This window comes from Aulostomus chinensis, chromosome 1 (genome assembly GCF_037954235.1).
Source record: "Aulostomus chinensis isolate RoL2024-O1b breed Wild chromosome 1, RoL_Achi_v1.0, whole genome shotgun sequence".
NCBI lineage: Eukaryota > Metazoa > Chordata > Actinopteri > Syngnathiformes > Aulostomidae > Aulostomus > Aulostomus chinensis.
In genome coordinates this window covers 26,444,730-26,461,849 of record NC_141320.1, presented here as the reverse complement: position 1 = coordinate 26,461,849, position 17,120 = coordinate 26,444,730, and the positions used below count along the sequence as shown (strand labels likewise).

The 17,120-nt window shown below is 46.2% G+C and overlaps 2 non-coding genes across 2 annotated transcripts; both read left to right on the top strand.

Moving 5' to 3' along the window:
• Window positions 1-11,250: 11,250 nt before the first annotated feature.
• On the top strand, window positions 11,251-11,324 carry trnan-guu (transfer RNA asparagine (anticodon GUU)). Its single transcript has one exon. It is a non-coding gene; the product is annotated as a tRNA-Asn (tRNA).
• A 2,588-nt stretch (window positions 11,325-13,912) lies between these two features.
• On the top strand, window positions 13,913-13,984 carry trnaq-uug (transfer RNA glutamine (anticodon UUG)). The gene has a single exon. It is a non-coding gene; the product is annotated as a tRNA-Gln (tRNA).
• Window positions 13,985-17,120: the final 3,136 nt, after the last annotated feature.

Below are 17,120 nucleotides of genomic sequence, written 5' to 3'. Positions count from 1 at the left end.
ATGAACAGCCCCCGACCCTCCAGATACCTGCTGCAACACAACTGCTTTCTCCAGGATTTTAGAGAGGAGGGGAGGTTAGCTATCAGTCCATAGTTGGCTAGAACCTCGGGGTCTAGAGGAGGCTTCTGAAGCAGTGGTTTAATGACAGCTACCTTCAAGGACTGTGGTTCATGTCCTGTTACTACAGACAGAGGAATCAGATTGAATAAAGAGGTGCTCACTGAGGGAAGACTTCCTGAAGCAGCCTAGTAGGAAACAATCTAAGAGACAGGATGAAGGTTTTGATGAGGTCATCATTGAATGAAGTTCTGAACTGTTAATTTGATAAAACTGGTCTAAAGAAATATCTGGTTTAGCAGCAGTTTCTGTGTTTACTGAAGCGGCTCTGGCTCTACTGAGGACCTTCTTATGTATTTTAAGACATTTCTGTCTCTTGTTTAGTTGCCAAGTGTTGAATTCTACCACAGAGCTGTTCTCTGTTGTTTAATGATCTTCTTTTTAAAGGACCGATGGAGTCGGTAGTGTGGTGGTGTTTATTGTACTGCTGTGTTGTGATGTCAAAGTCTACGTCAAGCATTGTGACAGCCGCCAATCACAAGCCACAAGTCTCCAGTCACGAGCTGCTAGTCTCAAGCCTCCAGGTTTCCCTGGTCTCTCGCCTCCAGTCTCCAGTCTCAAGTCTCCAGTCTCCAGTCTCCAGTCTCCAGTCTCCAGTCTCTTTCACAAACCTCTTTTGTGCACCCTCCTTACCCTCCTCTTCATTTGGGTCTACTTCCCTTCACCCTGCCTCCTGCCAAACAAAGGAAATGCGTCACCAAACAAAGGAAAAAGCAAGCTTCTGCAGCAGTGAGCCTGCAGTTTTATCTCCCATGAGATCAACCTCCAAATGACTAAACTCAGAAACAGGCATCTCTGTTGTTGTCTTCCATCCAGTTACTGAACAGTGAACTTAAAGTTAACAGAAGAATAGAAAGTTTATTAATAGACAAGTTTATGAGGACCGTTAATAAAAAGGTTTAAAGAGTATTTTTCTTAACTCACTGTACAGTTTTAAAGTTGTCAGTGCTTTTGTTTCCATGTAGAGGCTCTGCTTGTATCCTCACCCCTGTGTTTGACTATTTGGAGTGGATGTTATCAACCTTCATCAACCCTAACTGACCCATTAACAGCCTGGTGTCAAAGTGCCGCCGGGTCTCATTTGATGGCCGAGGGTCCGACCTCATTTTGTAAAGTAGACGCCTGTCTCAAATAAACGCCAGGTTCGTTTAAACGCCTGGGGGCCGTTATTTGAGATTAATGTTATCTTAACTTGGTTTCATGTAAGATGTTGCAATTTATTTTAACTTCCCAGTAATTTATGTCTCATGATGTCAGTGCACCGCAGACAGCAAATCTTCAAGCTCACGGTTCCATGCAAAAAAAAAGATCTACAAGGTGGTAACGCGTCGTTGTGAATGTGTAGATCTGCTATTTTGGCCTCATGAGACTGTCGTGGAAGTGGAAGGATACGGGCCTCAAGTTGTCACGCCCCTTTTCTTCCTAATAAAGTGTTCTTGTGTAAAGTGTTCTCTGGACAATCTTGATATTTGCACTACTGTTCTTTAAAGTACTTCAGTATATTGTTATACCTTGTATACCTATTGCTAAAAAAATAATAATAGTGGCCCAGTGCTGGCCAGTGCCAAAATAAAAGCCTGTTACCAAGAGACGCCTGGTCTCTTTTAAACGCCCGGGGTCCACATCGATTTTGCTACTAATTGGTCATTTATGGTGCACATGCATACACACACACACACACACACACACACACACACACACACACACTTGGATATATATGCCTTTTACTGCAGGAACCAACCAGAACCATCCAGAACCTGAACTTCTATATCTGATCCTGGGTCTGTTTGTTTCCATAGGCTAACACACGGCACAGGGTGGCCTGGTTTTAGAAAGTTTCTTGGAATCCTTATTATCAACAAAGTATCAAATATTTTGCATAATAAATGCATGCATGGCCTCATATTTTGCCATTTTAATGTGCTTTAAGTTGACGGTGCCCACCTGTGGTGTCAATGTTTCTATGTTTGTCTGTTCTGGTCTGAATGAAAGAGGAGGTTTTCTTGGTCATGTGACGTGGATGAGAGTTCAACTAGAACTTCCTGATTCAACAGGATTTTAGTGTGTTGGGATTTTGTCAAAGCCACCAACCAAACCTCTGAGTGGTGCAGATGTCTGCTGCCTCCTCAGAGCAGACTGGAGCTCAGCCTCACTCACCTGTGGGAGCCCCAGCAGAGCCACGGTGTGATGGAGTTTCAGTTCAGGATCCAAGGTCCTGGATTGAAGTGGTGTTTTGTGTGTTTCGAGGCCTCCTGGCACCGATGAATGAATGAACCATTGTTCCAGAGGGAGCTGGTGTCAGGTCAGTCCCTGTTTCTACAAGACCTCCTGCTGCAGAGCCACACTGGGAAACATCCATCCATCCATTTTCTTCCACTTATCCTGTTTAGGATTGTGTGTGTGTGTGTGTGTGTGTGTGTCAAGTCAAGTCACAACAAAGTTCTCTCATGACTCTTTACTAGTAGAGCAGGTCCAGCACCAAACTGCTTCAATGAATCTACACCAACAATTCTCCACCAGCAAGCACATCCTGCAACAGTGGTGATGAAAACCTTCCTTTTAAAAGGCAGGAACGTCGAGCAGATCCAGGATCAGTGGGGACGGCATCCTGCTTTGACCGATTGGGGGGAAAGAGAGCAGGAGAGCAGGGCAGAGACAAAGACAGAGAATGCTCTCCTAAAACAAGGACTGTTCAGTCAATGGTAGAGCAGAGTGGCACAGAGGAAGCGTGCTGGGCCCATAACCCAGAGGTCGATGGATTGAAACCATCCTCTGCTAGAAGAAGAAAAATAAAATGAACCTGCATCTTTAGAAATGTGTGTCTGTTAAAAAGAGGTTCATGAGGATTTTGTCTTCCTCCACAATCACCAACCATTGTGAGAGTTAACAACAGTCCACTTTCTGACTGAAGCAAAAGTAGACTTCAAAAGGTTTTTCTGATTCAACATAGCAGCTAAATTTCCATTTCCATTTCCTGAACAGGACAGGTTAAAAAAAAGGGAATGTCATGACTTCCTCTGTATATTAGAATATGAACGACTAAAAATGTTCATGCCCAGTTTAAAGTTAGAATTAAACTGAAAATACAAAAATCTCCCCTCTTCAATCCTGTCACTCAGTGTTGTAAGCTGTTTCAAACAAATTCTACTGTTCAACAGTTCAAGTGTTTCTAATGAAGCTGAATGTTCTCCTCTGCTTTCCTCAATTGGGTTTCTTTCATGTCCTCCTGAGATCAAAGACAGAATTCTAGGTACAAATAAATACACTATCAAAGCCCCCTGATGACATCATCATCATCAATTCTGACTTTGATCTGGAGGCTCTTTCTTTAATCTTGGCTTTGATCTGGCTAATGTTTCCTGACAGGTTGCTGTTTCCAATCCAGAGCAACCAGTAGTTGATCCTATCAGACCAGTCTGATGAACGAAGCTTTTCACTTTACCAGTGGAATCACTGGGAAAAGAAACTCCTCCTGTCAGATGAAGGCTTCACTGTGTTGAGGAGGGTTTGTTCAGATGATTCTAGAAGAATAAATCAAAACCTCATCATTGAACATGAACATTAATCACTGATGACTGTTTTAACTGAACCTACTGGATACTGTGGTGCCTGGTGAGGAGACAACTTGGGTACAAAGTTGCAGAAGAGGGTTTTTGGAGAGGAGCTTTAGATGAGATGGTTTCCAAATCAAATCGGGTTTCACAAGGGAAAGTCTGCATGGAAACACACACACACACACACACACACCACACACACACACACACACACACACACACACACACACACACAGTCCTACTGACTAACCCATGTTTTTCTTCACTTAAGCCACCACTGGAGTATTGAAAGAGATTGCATGAGACACCATCAACTTACATTAAAAACCCCTGACTGCCTTTAATTCCCTCCTGGCTGCAGGAAATTAGACAGACCAGCCCATAGCGGGCCTGCACGGTGGTGCAGTGGTTAGCACTGTGCCCTCACAGCAAGAAGGTTCCGGGTTTGAGTCCCAGCTCGGGCGCAGAATCTTTCTGTGTGAGTCTGCATGTTCTCCCCATCCCTGCGTGGGTTCTCTCCGGGTACTCCAGCTTCCTCCCACTGTCCAAAGACATGCAATTTGGGGACGAGGCTGATTGGATTCTCTAAATTGACCGTAGGTGTGAATGTGAGTGTGAATGGTTGGTAGTCTCTGTGTGTTGGCCCTGTGATGGACTGGCGACCTGTCCAGGGTGAACCCCGCCTATCGCCCGTAGATGCTGGGATAGGCTCCAGCCCCCCCCCCCCCGTGACCCTTACTAGTAAGGAATAAGCAGAAGATGACGATGGATGGCCCATAGAGTGGAGGTGAGACCACAACCATGCTCTACAATCAATATTTACATCAAACCAGCACCATCTCAACAACTTAACCTGACTAAATATATACATGATTCCAGACTACTTCACCAACTCAGTAATACATCCACATGCATAATCAGAGGAGCTGCTGGGTGATGAATGCTGATGTTTGTCCACTGCTGTGATAAAGTGTCAACCTGTTACTGAGATGAGGATGAACACCTGCTCAGGTCAAAGCTGCAATGAAGTCAAGTCATCACCCTGTAAAGCACCAAATAACAACAAAAGTTACACTTTACAAGTAGAACAGGTCCAGTTCAACACTCCCTAAATGAATTTACACCCAACAATTCTTCATGAGCAAGCACATCCTAGCTTAGGCCCAACTTTTCTTGGCGCTCTCCCAGATGCTTGGGAGCTGCTGGGGGAGCGCTAGTTGGGCCTAAGCTAGGAGCTAAGCTAAGGTGGTCTGCACCAGCTAGTGAGGGCTGGCTAGCTCTCGCAGCTTTTGGTGCAGAGCCGCTGCAGGTCCAATTCAACATCGCTAAGCCTCATCTCCAACACAACAAGAAAACTACATTTAACACACTTATCAGTATCACTAAAGGAGGCAGAGGAGGAACAAAACATGTGGCACTCTGAGCAGGAGAGAGGAGAACAAGAGGGAGAAGCCATCGTTAGCTTAGCGTGTTTACAAGGCAGAAAGACTGTTGCTACCAGAATGATGGTCTTTTAAACTTCAGCCAAATAAAGCAAGTAGGTATTAATTTTTGGTGGGTAATTAGTCAATGAAATAAGGAATTAGCAGGGAGGATCACACTTTAGCGAGCACAATGAAGCAAGGCTCTACGTTCAGCAACACAGAAAAAGGAGTTGAGGTCACACGCTTCCTGCAACCAAGGTCAAAAATCCAGGACAGACGAATGGGAGGACGACAAAGACAAAGACACAAGAAACAGAGATAATAACCATCAACTCCAAAACAACCATAACAAATATAAACATACAGAACATATATAACAAATATAACAAGAAAAGCATTAAAAAATATGTCACCTCTGGTCAGATACCCTGATTTGCATTTGTGTCTCTCAGCATTTTCATTTTCATGTTAAAGCCTCCAGAATGAGGGGAGGGGTCAGGGGCAGTTTTCTGTGTCGTCTGCAAACTGAATTACAGGAAACCTGAACTTCCACTGTCAATGTATCCAATTGATTAATGATTGTAGTTATTGCCCACACACACACACACACACACACACACACACACACACACACACACACACACACACACACACACACACACACATTTTGTGAAACAACTCAGGAGTCATCAGGTGTTTTACTCAGAGGGATTCATTCATGATAAATGAGCATGGAGGAGACGCAGTAATCATCAACACAAGCGTCACATGAGCAGGTCACCACCCACTTTTATTGATTGGTTCTTGTAAGAGTCACTCCTAACACCATCAGGAGGTCATTTTTTGTCCTGCCCTGTCTCAACTGTTGGAGCACAACTACAGCCTGAACTCTGCCACTACCTTATCCCTCCCTAACAACCTCATACAGACCCACTATCTGGACTAGCCTGACCCCCCTGACCCTCATCAGTCACTCCTAGTGCCTCCCACTGGAGGGAATAGGAGCATCTGTGAGCTCTGACTGTTGGGATGCACATCCATGTGATGAAAGAGCTGTTTTAAACAGGGAATCATTTGACCTCTTGACCTGTGTGGGCAGGTACAGAGGGACGATTCCATCATGAACAATAATATTACTAAACAAATGGGTCTTTAGCTTCTTTCTGAAGGCGTCCTCAGCGTCCTCGTGTCCAGTGGGAGAGCGTTCCAGAGTCTAGGAGCTGCAACCTGGAAGGTTCCCTCTCCTTCAGTGAGGCTGAATCCCTGTGGTCAGGGAGGATAAGGGACCCCACAGGTGTCACTAAAGTGCTTTAGACTGCAAAGCACTCAGCTGATCAAGCTGGGATCAACTGCTGTGGTGATCAAGGTATCATCATATATAACAAACAAAGAAAACAAAGTTGAGGAAAAGCACACAAAGAAAAAACGATGAACATAAACAGAGCATCTTCTACACCAGATGTCACACAGCTCAGTAGACCTCTGGTTTGACCCGTAGCAGGTCCAGTCTCCAGGGTGCCCCCATCATTCTGCTTTTCAGTCACAGGGCATGCAGCAGAATCCCATTGCTCCCCTGCAGAAGAACATATGAGAGCATCTGCTTGCTCTTCTCTGGCTGGACGTAGAGGAGAGTCTGTTTGCTCTTCTCTGGCAGGACGTAGGGGAGAGTCTGTTTGCTCTTCTCTGGCTGGACGTAGGGGAGAGTCTGCTTGCTCTTCTCTGGCTGGACGTAGGGGAGAGTCTGCTTGCTCTTCTCTGGCTGGACGTAGGGGAGAGTCTGCTTGCTCTTCTCTGGCTGGAGGTAGGGGAGAGTCTGCTTGCTCTTCAGAAGTTTGCTGGACCTTCACTTGAAGGTCATGATTTTCCTCTTTCAAACAGCTTTTTAAATCATGAAGATTTCCCAGGATTTCCCTCTGAGCACTGTTCCTTTTCTTCTTTTGTGTTCTCACTGCACATAGAAGACTCTGAACTTCACCGTTCAGACTGCCAGTCTTTGTGGGGTCCTGGTCCTTCCTTGATTCAAGGTGGGCCAACTCTGCAGTGAACGTCTCTGTCTCCTGAGATGCAGTAGAAACTCGTCTCCTCAAACATCCATTTTCTGCCTGTCTCTCCTCACTCTGGGACCTCAGCTGTTCAAGAGTCGTCTTCTTCTCAGTGAGTTCTTCTCTCATTTTGTTCTTCTCTGCCTGGATGGAGTTGAGCTCACACTTGAGGTCACACTTCTCCTTGCAAACCATCTTCACCTCAAGCTGAAGATTGTGGACTTGTGTGTTCAGGTCTCTGATCTGAGTCTGGTTCTCCTCCCTCACAGATTCAAGGTTGCCCACCATGGCAGACATGTTCTCTACCAGCTGATATGCAATAATCTTCTCTTGTCCAAGACTAGAAACCTGTCCCCACAAATTCTGGTTTTCTGTCCATCTCTTGTCACACAGAGACTGAAGCTGATCAAGTGCACTTTTCTTCTCAGTCAGGTCTTCCTCAAGACATTTCATCTCCACCAGTTCACTCTCCCTCAGAGACTGAACGTGGGTCAGCTCTTTTCTGAGCTCATTGTTCTCTCGATCAACCTTCCTCCCCTCACACTGAAGACTGTGGACTGTTGCGTTCAGATCTTCTATCTGAGTCTGGTTCTTGTCCTGGTCCATTTTGAGGTTGGCCACCACAGCAGTGAGGTTCTGGAGCTCCTGGATTGCTCTTTTATTCTCACGTTCAAGAGTAGAAACTTGTTCCCTCAAATTCTGGTTTTCTGCCTGTGTGTTGTCACTCAGAGACTGAAGCTGCTCAAGGGCAGCTTTCTTCTCAGTCAGGTCCTCCTGCTCTGTCGGCCTGAGAGATGGAGGAGCAGGATCACATTGACCAGGATCATTCAGTGGATAAATACAGCTCCTACTGAGATCCACCAGATCTCTGAATGCTCCAACGATACAATCCAATGGAGTCATAGCCTTCTGTCCTGGGTTGATCTGAAGATCTTGAGCCAGACTAAATCTCCTGGAACTGTCAAGTGTTTAAAGACCAAAACTGCCCCATGAATGTGGAGTCTGGATTCTTTTCTAGAATGTGATGGCAGTGACAGTCCTGCAGAGTGACATCACTGACATGACTGATGACTTCAGTCACATGACTGGATGGCAGTGCAGATTCCAATGTAGAGGTTGGGGAAATAGTCTCTGAGAATCCAGCTTGAACCCACGCCCTCCTTGTTCTTCAAAAACCCAAACAGCGACCATCAGTCTCCCTCCAATCCTGTACTTGGTTCAATGTTGCTGTTCCATTTTGCAGCAGTAGGTGTCGCTGTGATCCCAGGTTCAGTTCAAGAGTCCCAACTCCAGCTCATATTGGTGACCTCAGTGGCAGGGTAAAATGGTGCTTCAGTGGATCATGTGATCAACTCATGTGTTTCCTCACTGCTCCTCAGGTCTGTCAAATGTTCTGTAAAATAGTTGGACCCAGCAGAGCTGCTAGATTAGGAGTTGATGGAGTCGTTGAAGCCCTGATTTCTGGGTCTCACAGTCTTTTTACTCTCTTGGCTCCACCCACACAGGGCAGGAGAACATCCTCATAGTGAGTCAGTATTTTTCCATGTTTAACCCAATCAGCTCTCAGTGGTTAAGAACAGGTGAGTTAGTGAGTGCGGTTCGTTCTAATCTGATGTCCAAGCTGCAGGGAACAGCAAAGCCAAACAGTACAGAAGCCTTTCAGCATTCATGCAGACTGGAAAGAGGCTGAAATGCTCCCTGCTTCTGGAAGGAGCAGAGATGGAGCCAGAAAAAACACAGAATTTACCCAGACTCTGATTTGAACTAGCAAGAGACTCAAGCTGGTCATGAAGTATGATTGGCTGCCTCTTTGTGATGTCATTCACACACACCTGTATAATCAGGATGTGAGCTGAGGGGTGGAGATCGATGAGTCCTGGAGACGTTCAATAATAACCACAACTTTGGCACCAGGAAGACAGCAGGTGATGGCACCTGGGAGTTCAACAGACCTGATGATTGAACCACCAATCACAAGGATTTCAGCCTCCATTGTAAACAGAGAGTTTAGATGAGAGAGAACCTGCTGTCAGCCTCACCAGTCAGGGCAGTGGCAGAGGCAGCAGAGTCGAATGAAGCAGGATCACCTGGCAGGTCTCAGCTGGAGGTGATGACATCACTGGCCTCAGTCCTCACCAGTGCTCTGCCGAGCAACAGGGACGATGGAGAGAAACCAGTAGTAGCACTCTGAGAGTTGGAGACAGCAGGAGGAGAGAGACCACGACAGAGTCACCCATGGGAAACTGTTGGATCCACTGAGGACCGGCTGGACAGACACAGATCAAAGACAGAATTAATGATGATGTCATCAGGGCTTTGATGGTGTCTTTATTTGTACCTAGAATTCTTTCTTTGATGTCAGGAGAACATGAAAGAAACTCAATTGAGGAAAGTAGAGGAGAACATTCAGCTTCATTAGAAACACTTGAACTGTTGAACAGTAGAATTTGTTTGAAACAGTTTACAACACTGAGTGACAGGATTGAAGAGGGAAGAGTTTTCTACTTGAAAATTAATTTGTAACTTTAATCTGTGGATGAACATTTTTAGTCGTTCATATTCTAACATACAGAGGAAGTCATGTCATTCCCTTTTTAAGAAAATAAAAAACATGTGAAGCTCCTCCCCCCAGCTCCAGATGGACAGACAGACATGAGAATGACAAGGAAGCAAAGAAGTGTTGTGCTCCTCTCCAGTGCTCTGGTGTTGTTGTGTTCTTCTCAGCTCCATCATGAAGACCTGCTGGCACTGGGCGCTGGTGGAAGTTTGCAGCTCTCACTGGAAAGTCCTGAGGCTCCTCCCACTCTGAAGCAGGCAGTTGCTCCCAGCCAGCCCACACTTTCACTCTCTGGTGTAGGAGTGAAGAACAAAATCAGAATCAAGAACCATCACTCTTTCATTGGGGCTCCTTTCTCCTTGTTCTGATACAGAAATTCAACAGCTTCTATCATTTATTTGACAGGAAATGTTGATGACACACTGGGAGTTTTGTTCTCCTGCTGTCACTGTCAAGTGCCAGTTCAGATGTACTTGATGTTACAGAAAATCCAGCACGGTGGTGCAGTGGTCAGCACTGTCTCCTCACAGCAAGAAGGTTCCAGGTTCCAGTCCTGGCTCCAGCACAGGATCTTTCTGTATGGAGTCTCCATGTTCTCCCTGTTCCTGTGTGGGTTCACTCTGGTACTCCAGCTTCCTCCCACAGTCCAAAGACATCAAGAGGGGACGAGGCTGATTGATACTCTAAACTGACTGTAGGTGTGACTGTGAGTGTGAATGGTTGTCTGTCTCTATGTGTTGGTCCTGTGATGGACTGGTGACCTGTCCAGGGTGAACCCCGCCTCTCACCTGAAGGCTGCTGGGATAGGCTCCACCCCCCCATGAACCTTAACAGATAATAAGATAATAATAAGTGGACGAAAATGGATGTTGGATGTTTCCCAATGTGGCTCTGCAGCAGGAGGTCTTGTAGAAACAGGGACTGACCTGACACCAGCTCCCTCTGGAACAATGGTTCATTCATTCATCGGTGCCAGGAGGCCTAAAAACACACAAAACACCAATTCAATCCAGGACCTTGGAGCCTAAACTGAAGCTCCATCACACCGTGGCTCTGCTGGGGCTCCCACAGGTGAGTGAGGCTGAGCTCCAGTCTGCTCTGAGGAGGCAGCAGACATCTGCACCACTCAGAGGTTTGGTTGGTGGCTTTGACAAAATCCCAACAAACTCAAATCCTGTTGAATCAAGAAGTTCTAGTTGAACTCTCATCCACGTCACATGACCAAGAAAACCTCCTCTTTCATTCAGACCAGAACAGACAAACATAGAAACATTGTTTCAGCTTCTGATCAAACAATAACAAGTTCTTGATTGTTTGCCATGTTCTATGAATCAGACTGATGATCTCTGGATGTTCTAGGAGGGGGGTCTGTTTCTGATGAAGCCTGTTTGGTCTGGGGAGGTTCAGATGGTGGGGCTGTTTCAGTTCTAGTGCTGAAGGCTTTCACCATGACAGTCAGACTCTCCTCTGTCCTTCATGGTCCCTCAAATGTGCAGTGTGGACCTCACACACTGAATTTAGCCTGAAAACTCTTCATGAAAAGCAGGTGCCTCAGAGTCTCTGTGGCGCAATTGGTCAGTGCGCTCGGCTGTTAACCGAGAGGCTGGTGGTTCGAGCCCACCCAGGGACGATGAACAGGCTCTACTGGTGCTTAGGAGTCGCTGTGTTAATGATCTGAATGTGGACGGATAGACTGACCCTCCACAGCAGACTCATGTGACAGATCTCTGGATGAGACGCGTCAGTGTTTAATTTAGTCGTCGTGTGTCATGCAGTGTTGAGGAGGCCTGCTGGCTGTGGGTAAAGTGGGGGCTCAGAGTTTGTGGAGTCGGCTCTGGAATGAAGGGGGTCACTGTTTGGTTCTGAGATGCTCCAGCTCAGGTTAGCGAGGTGGTGGAGAAATGAGTGAGAGCTCTGCCAGCTGGAGCTGGCCGGGAGGCTTCACTCCTGGAGGTGGAAATGATGAGGAGTTTTAAAATCTGCTCCTCTTTCACGCTGACTTGTTTTGTTGGGTTCCCTCTTTCATTCATGTGTGATTTTAGTCTCAGCTCTCTGAACCTGAATGGAGCCAGAACCCATTTTAAAAGAGCTGCTCCTCTGAAACTCCTGGAGATCAAGAGGGTCCTGCCATGTTTGTCCAGGAGACTCACAGCACAACAGTCAGTGAATGGGGATGCAGGCAGGCTTTTAATGGGGGTCATTTGAAGTCCCAAGTCCAGTTGGAGCAGAGGCTGGAGTTTGATTCTCCAGGAGATTTTTGTTGTTGTCTGGACCAGTTATCAAAATAGGATGATAAAGCAACAATCAGAGCCAAACCTGAAGTCAGAAGTGCACTGTCAGCAACACTGCCAGCAGCTCCTCTCCCAGTCATGGGAGCTTCAGGGACTCTCATCAGCCTTGTTTTCCCATCGACCTGCACAACAACACAACAAAGACCATCCTTGATGTGTCTGCATAGAATGCATTTGTGTTGTGGACCCACATCCACCAAGAGTGCAACAGCATCCTCCTCAGTAGCCCTGCCTCAACACCAACCAGAACAGCCACAGCCACAACCCCACTCAGGACCTGATTCCAGAAGAAAGAGGGTCAGGACTGCCCAAGCAGTCAGGACAGCAGGACAAATGGATTGTGCTTCAACTGCAGGAAACATCTCTGGAAAGAACACACAAAAGTGACACACATGAATCTAAACACACACAATCAATCAATCAACCAATATTTCCATGGATAAGGAAGCCTGACAAGGTCACCAAGAGATGGAAACAACTTGGAGGAGAGAAAATTGTTTTTAGTTTTGTTTTGTTTTTTTTACAGCTGATTGAAGACGTGGGTCAAAACCGACCGTTACCATAGAGATGGAAACAGAAAGCTGACACAAGAGGAAGGTTCCAGCTCTGAAAAAAGAGTTTGATCAAAATCTTGAACTGCCGGTAGAAATGTCCTTTTGTATGTTGACCTTTGTTGACAGAAGTCACTTTAGCTTGGCAGTGACAAGAATGGCTGCTAGCTTGACAAAGAACTGCACAAACCAGGTTCAAGCTGGACTTTGGACCCTGGTATCTGCAACGACTCCATCAACTCCTAATCTAGCAGCTCTGCTGGGTCCAACTATTTTACAGAACATTTGACAGACCTGAGGAGCAGTGAGGACACACATGAGTTGATCACATGATCCACTGAAGCACCATTTTACCTGCCACTGAGGTCACCAACATGAGCTGGAGTTGGGAATCTTGAACTGAACCTGGTATCACAGCGACACCTGCTGCTGCAAAATGGAACAGCAACATTGAACCCAAGTACAGGATTTGAGGGAGACTGATGGTCGCTGTTTGGGTTTTTGAAGAACAAGGAGGGCGTGGGTTCAAGCTGGATTCTCAGAGACTATTTCCCCAACCTCTACATTGTAATCTGCACTGCCATCCAGTCACATGACTGAAGTCATCAGTCATGTGACTGAAGTCATCCAGTCATGTCAGTGATGTCACTTGGCAGGACTGTCATTGCCGTCACATTCTAGAAAAGAATCCAGACTCCACTTGTGGCTTCCATGATAACTGATGGACTTCTGGTTGGAGGCTGGACGATGATGTTTGGAATCGAAGGAAAACTCCTTGTCCAAATTCCATCCATCCATCAATCCATTCATTGTCTTCCACTTATTCCTACATTAAGGGTTGCGGGGGGGGGGGGGCTGGATCCTTTCCAAGCATCAACGGGCGAGAGGCAGGGTACACCCTGGACAGGTCGCCAGTCCATCAAGTGGTTAGCACTGTCACCTCACAGCAAGAAGGTTCCGGGTTTGAGCCCCGGCTCCGGCACGGGATCTTTCTGTGTGGGGTTTGCATGTTCTCCCCATGCCTGCGTGGGTTCTCCCCAGGTACTCTGGCCTCTTCCCACCATCCAAAGACATGCAATTGGGGACTAGGGTAATTGGATGCTCTAAATTGACCGTAGGTATGAATGTGAGTGTGAATGGTTGTTTGTCTCGATGTGTTGGCCCTGAGATGAACTGGTGACCTGTCCAGGGAGAACCCTGCCTCTCGCCTGTTGACACTGGGCTGGGCTCCAGCCCCCCTGCAACCATTAACAGGAATGAGCGGAAGACAATGGATGAATGGATGTTTGTGAAAATTAAAACCAGACAACCACTGTAGTCCCGCCTACATGATAAGCGCCATAATTTTTCTCACACGTCTTTTTTTTTTTTAGACTGGTTCCATGGTGTAATGGTTAGCACTCTGGACTTTGAATCCAGTGATCCGAGTTCAAATCTCGGTGGAGCCTTCAGCAGGTCTCTGATGGACTTCGAAAGAGGAATTGCATTTTTCTATGGCCAACTCCTGCTACTTGGCTGTGGCTGGTTGGGAGGAGGCTCAGGCCCTAACAACGCTGCCACCACCTTCAATTAAGACCTCAGTTTTGTCCTGGTTGAGCTGGAGAAAGTTCTCTGTCACCATGACAGGTAAATGGACATCAACTGGTCCTGAGTCATCAGGAGACACGGCGATGTGAAAAGGAAAGAATCGCTGCTAGCTTGACAAATAACTGCACAAACCAGGTTCAAGCTGGACTTTGGACCCTGGTATCTGCAACAACTCCCATCAACTCCTAATCTAGCATCTCTGCTGAGGGTCCAACTATTTCAAAGAACATTTGAGCATCACAACACTTAGCAGGACCGTCAAGTTGGATTCTCAGAGACTATATCCCCAACCACTACACTGGCATCTACACCTGATCCGGCTGTGGTGCAAACATGACGGTTGTGGCCCACAAATGAAATACAGGTTTTAACGAAAGCTCCAAAATCCAAGGTGAAATGAAAATGTGTGGAACTAACCGGATTCGGTCCGAACATCCGAAGGTGCCAAATACTGAAGTAAAATCAGAACTGGACCAATCCTGGGTCTGGTGTGGTGCTGATCTGCAATCGGGATGCGGGCCGTTTTTGGGCCATCGTGCGTCTAGACACTGTTTGTGTTCAAATTTAAAGTCCCACAATCAGAAGTAGCTGAATCTGACAGGTGAAGGTTTGGAACTACAAGATGGTTGATGTTTTCTTGACTTGATGCTCTGACTGTCAGGGTAGATGACAGCTTCTTCTGCTGCTGCATCTGAGTGGCTAGGATTGGAGGTTTTACCTCCCAAGGTTGTTTGGTTCCAGGTGAAACTTTAAAATTCCAGTCCCCAACCTTGGCTGTTCTGAAACTCTTCTCCTGAATCACTCCTGAGCTGCAGCAAGAACAAATACCAGTGCCAACCAGATCAACTTCATGACTGCTAACAGCCTCAGACACTTGATTTCCATCAATCTGGAGCCAAGAAGGCCCTCACCTGTGGTTCTCCTCCAGGAGGGTCCAGGTTCTGCCATTGTGGCTCCTGGTGCCACTGCCAGAGAGCCTCAGCTGCACACTGCAACATTTCAACAGGAAATTTACATTCCTTCAAATGTCCTGACATCTGATTCCAATGGTTCTGTTCCATCTTTATATTTGAAAATAAATCACACAATGAAAGCTGCCTCAGCTGCTTTAAGAGAGAGAACAAGCTAAGAGATCTGAAACCAGTCAAATATGCTTTTCTGTGTGCAGACCAGTGAGGGGCATGGAAGGATATTTTACCACCAATACAGAACCCAGACTTTAGTCATGTGATGAGATGGAGACTCTGATTATGAAGTTCATGGACAAAATGTGAATTGAAAGAAAACACATTAAAAAATACTAACTAAACTTAATAAATAAATAAAGAAGCAGCACAAATAACGTTTTCTTCTGCACAAATTTACTGGTATTAGACTGTATTTTTGGTTAATGAGTAGATGAAAGAGTGTCACATATATATTATATACATGTGATACATGCACGTGTATCACATGTATATCGTGTATATATGTATATATATATATCGTGCTCACTTTGGACAAAAGCTCAATGAAACTGTGGGATTGTAGAATGATTTAAACGTTCCAAGTGGACTGTTTCAGGTTTCTTGAAGACGCTTCAGCTCTCATCCAAGAGGTGTCTTCAGTTTTCTTCACTGATGGGAGGATTTATGGCTCTGTGGGGGCGGGACCTTCTAAAGAGGTGATTGACACATGCGAGCTCTGGGTGTCAGAGTTGTTTTGGTCAGGATGTGAAAGGGAAGTTGACTCAACAGCAATTCCATAATCTAGGGGTAGAAACCAAAGTCTCCTGCAACGACGATGGGATTCGAACCCACGCATGCAGAGCACAATGGATCAGCAGTCCATCACCTTAACCACTCGGCCACCTCTTCTGCTAACAGCAACCCTGACCTTTTAAACAGCTGAACTCTTTGGAGCCCATTTGTCAGAATTGGACCCAGCAGGAGCCACTGAACACAACTCTGACATCATCAGGCTTCTTCCCAGCAGCTTGGTGCTCCAGAAGGAAGAATCCAGACCATCGCTACATCATCAGAGTGAACACCAGCTGATGTTGACCAGTTTAACAAGCCTTTGACTGCTAAATGACATCCAAGCTCAGATTCTCTTGTCCTGGTAGAACAAGTCAATGTTGAAGAAGATGAGAGCACCAGACTTTTTCATCCAAGGAAACAAGCATCCTATCACTGTCCTATGCTGAGTTTCTTTAAAAAAAAGTGAGACAACCTCAAGATTTTCTGTTTCCTCTTGTAGGATTTTGCCACAGAGAATCAGAGCCAATCAAAAGCTTGTTGGACTTTAACGTTGGAGGACTGAACAAGTCATGACATCATCAGTTTTACCTTCACAGGTGCTCCATTTACTTTACTTTCAATTTTACAGAGGTAGAACCTGAAATCAAAGCTGTCTGTCCAAAGAAGTGAAAGCTTCCCAGGTTGTGATGTTCTGGTCTACAGACTCTGTCTTGTATGGAGCTTCAGTCTTTAATGAAAAGACTCCTCCATTAATAACATCACTGTGCCTCTGCAGTGAATCAGTCACTCCATCCATTTTCTGTACCACTGATTTGTGAAAGGTTATGGGGGGGGGGTGACATTTGGTGAGAGCAGGGTTCACCCTGAACAGGTCACCAGTCCTCAGGTCCACTGAACAGGTCCCCCATGTGGGATGATGGTGTTGAAGGCAGAGGAGAAGTCCAGGAAGAGAAGGTGGACATAGGAGTTCCTGCTCTCCAGATGGGTGAGGGCTGTGTGGACCACTGGTGAAATGGCGTCATCAGTGGAGCGGTGTTGCCTGTAGGCATACTGGTGGGGGTCCACAGAGACGTTGATGGAGACCTCTATGTGGGCCTTGACCAGCCTCTCAAAGTACTTCATGACTACTGGGGTGAGTGCAATGGGTCGGTAGTCATTTCGGCCTGTCACTGTGGAGCACTTGGGGACAGGGACAATAGTGGCAGTCTTTAGGCAGGTGGGGACAGATGGCAGCGCCAGTGAGGTGTTGAAGATGTCC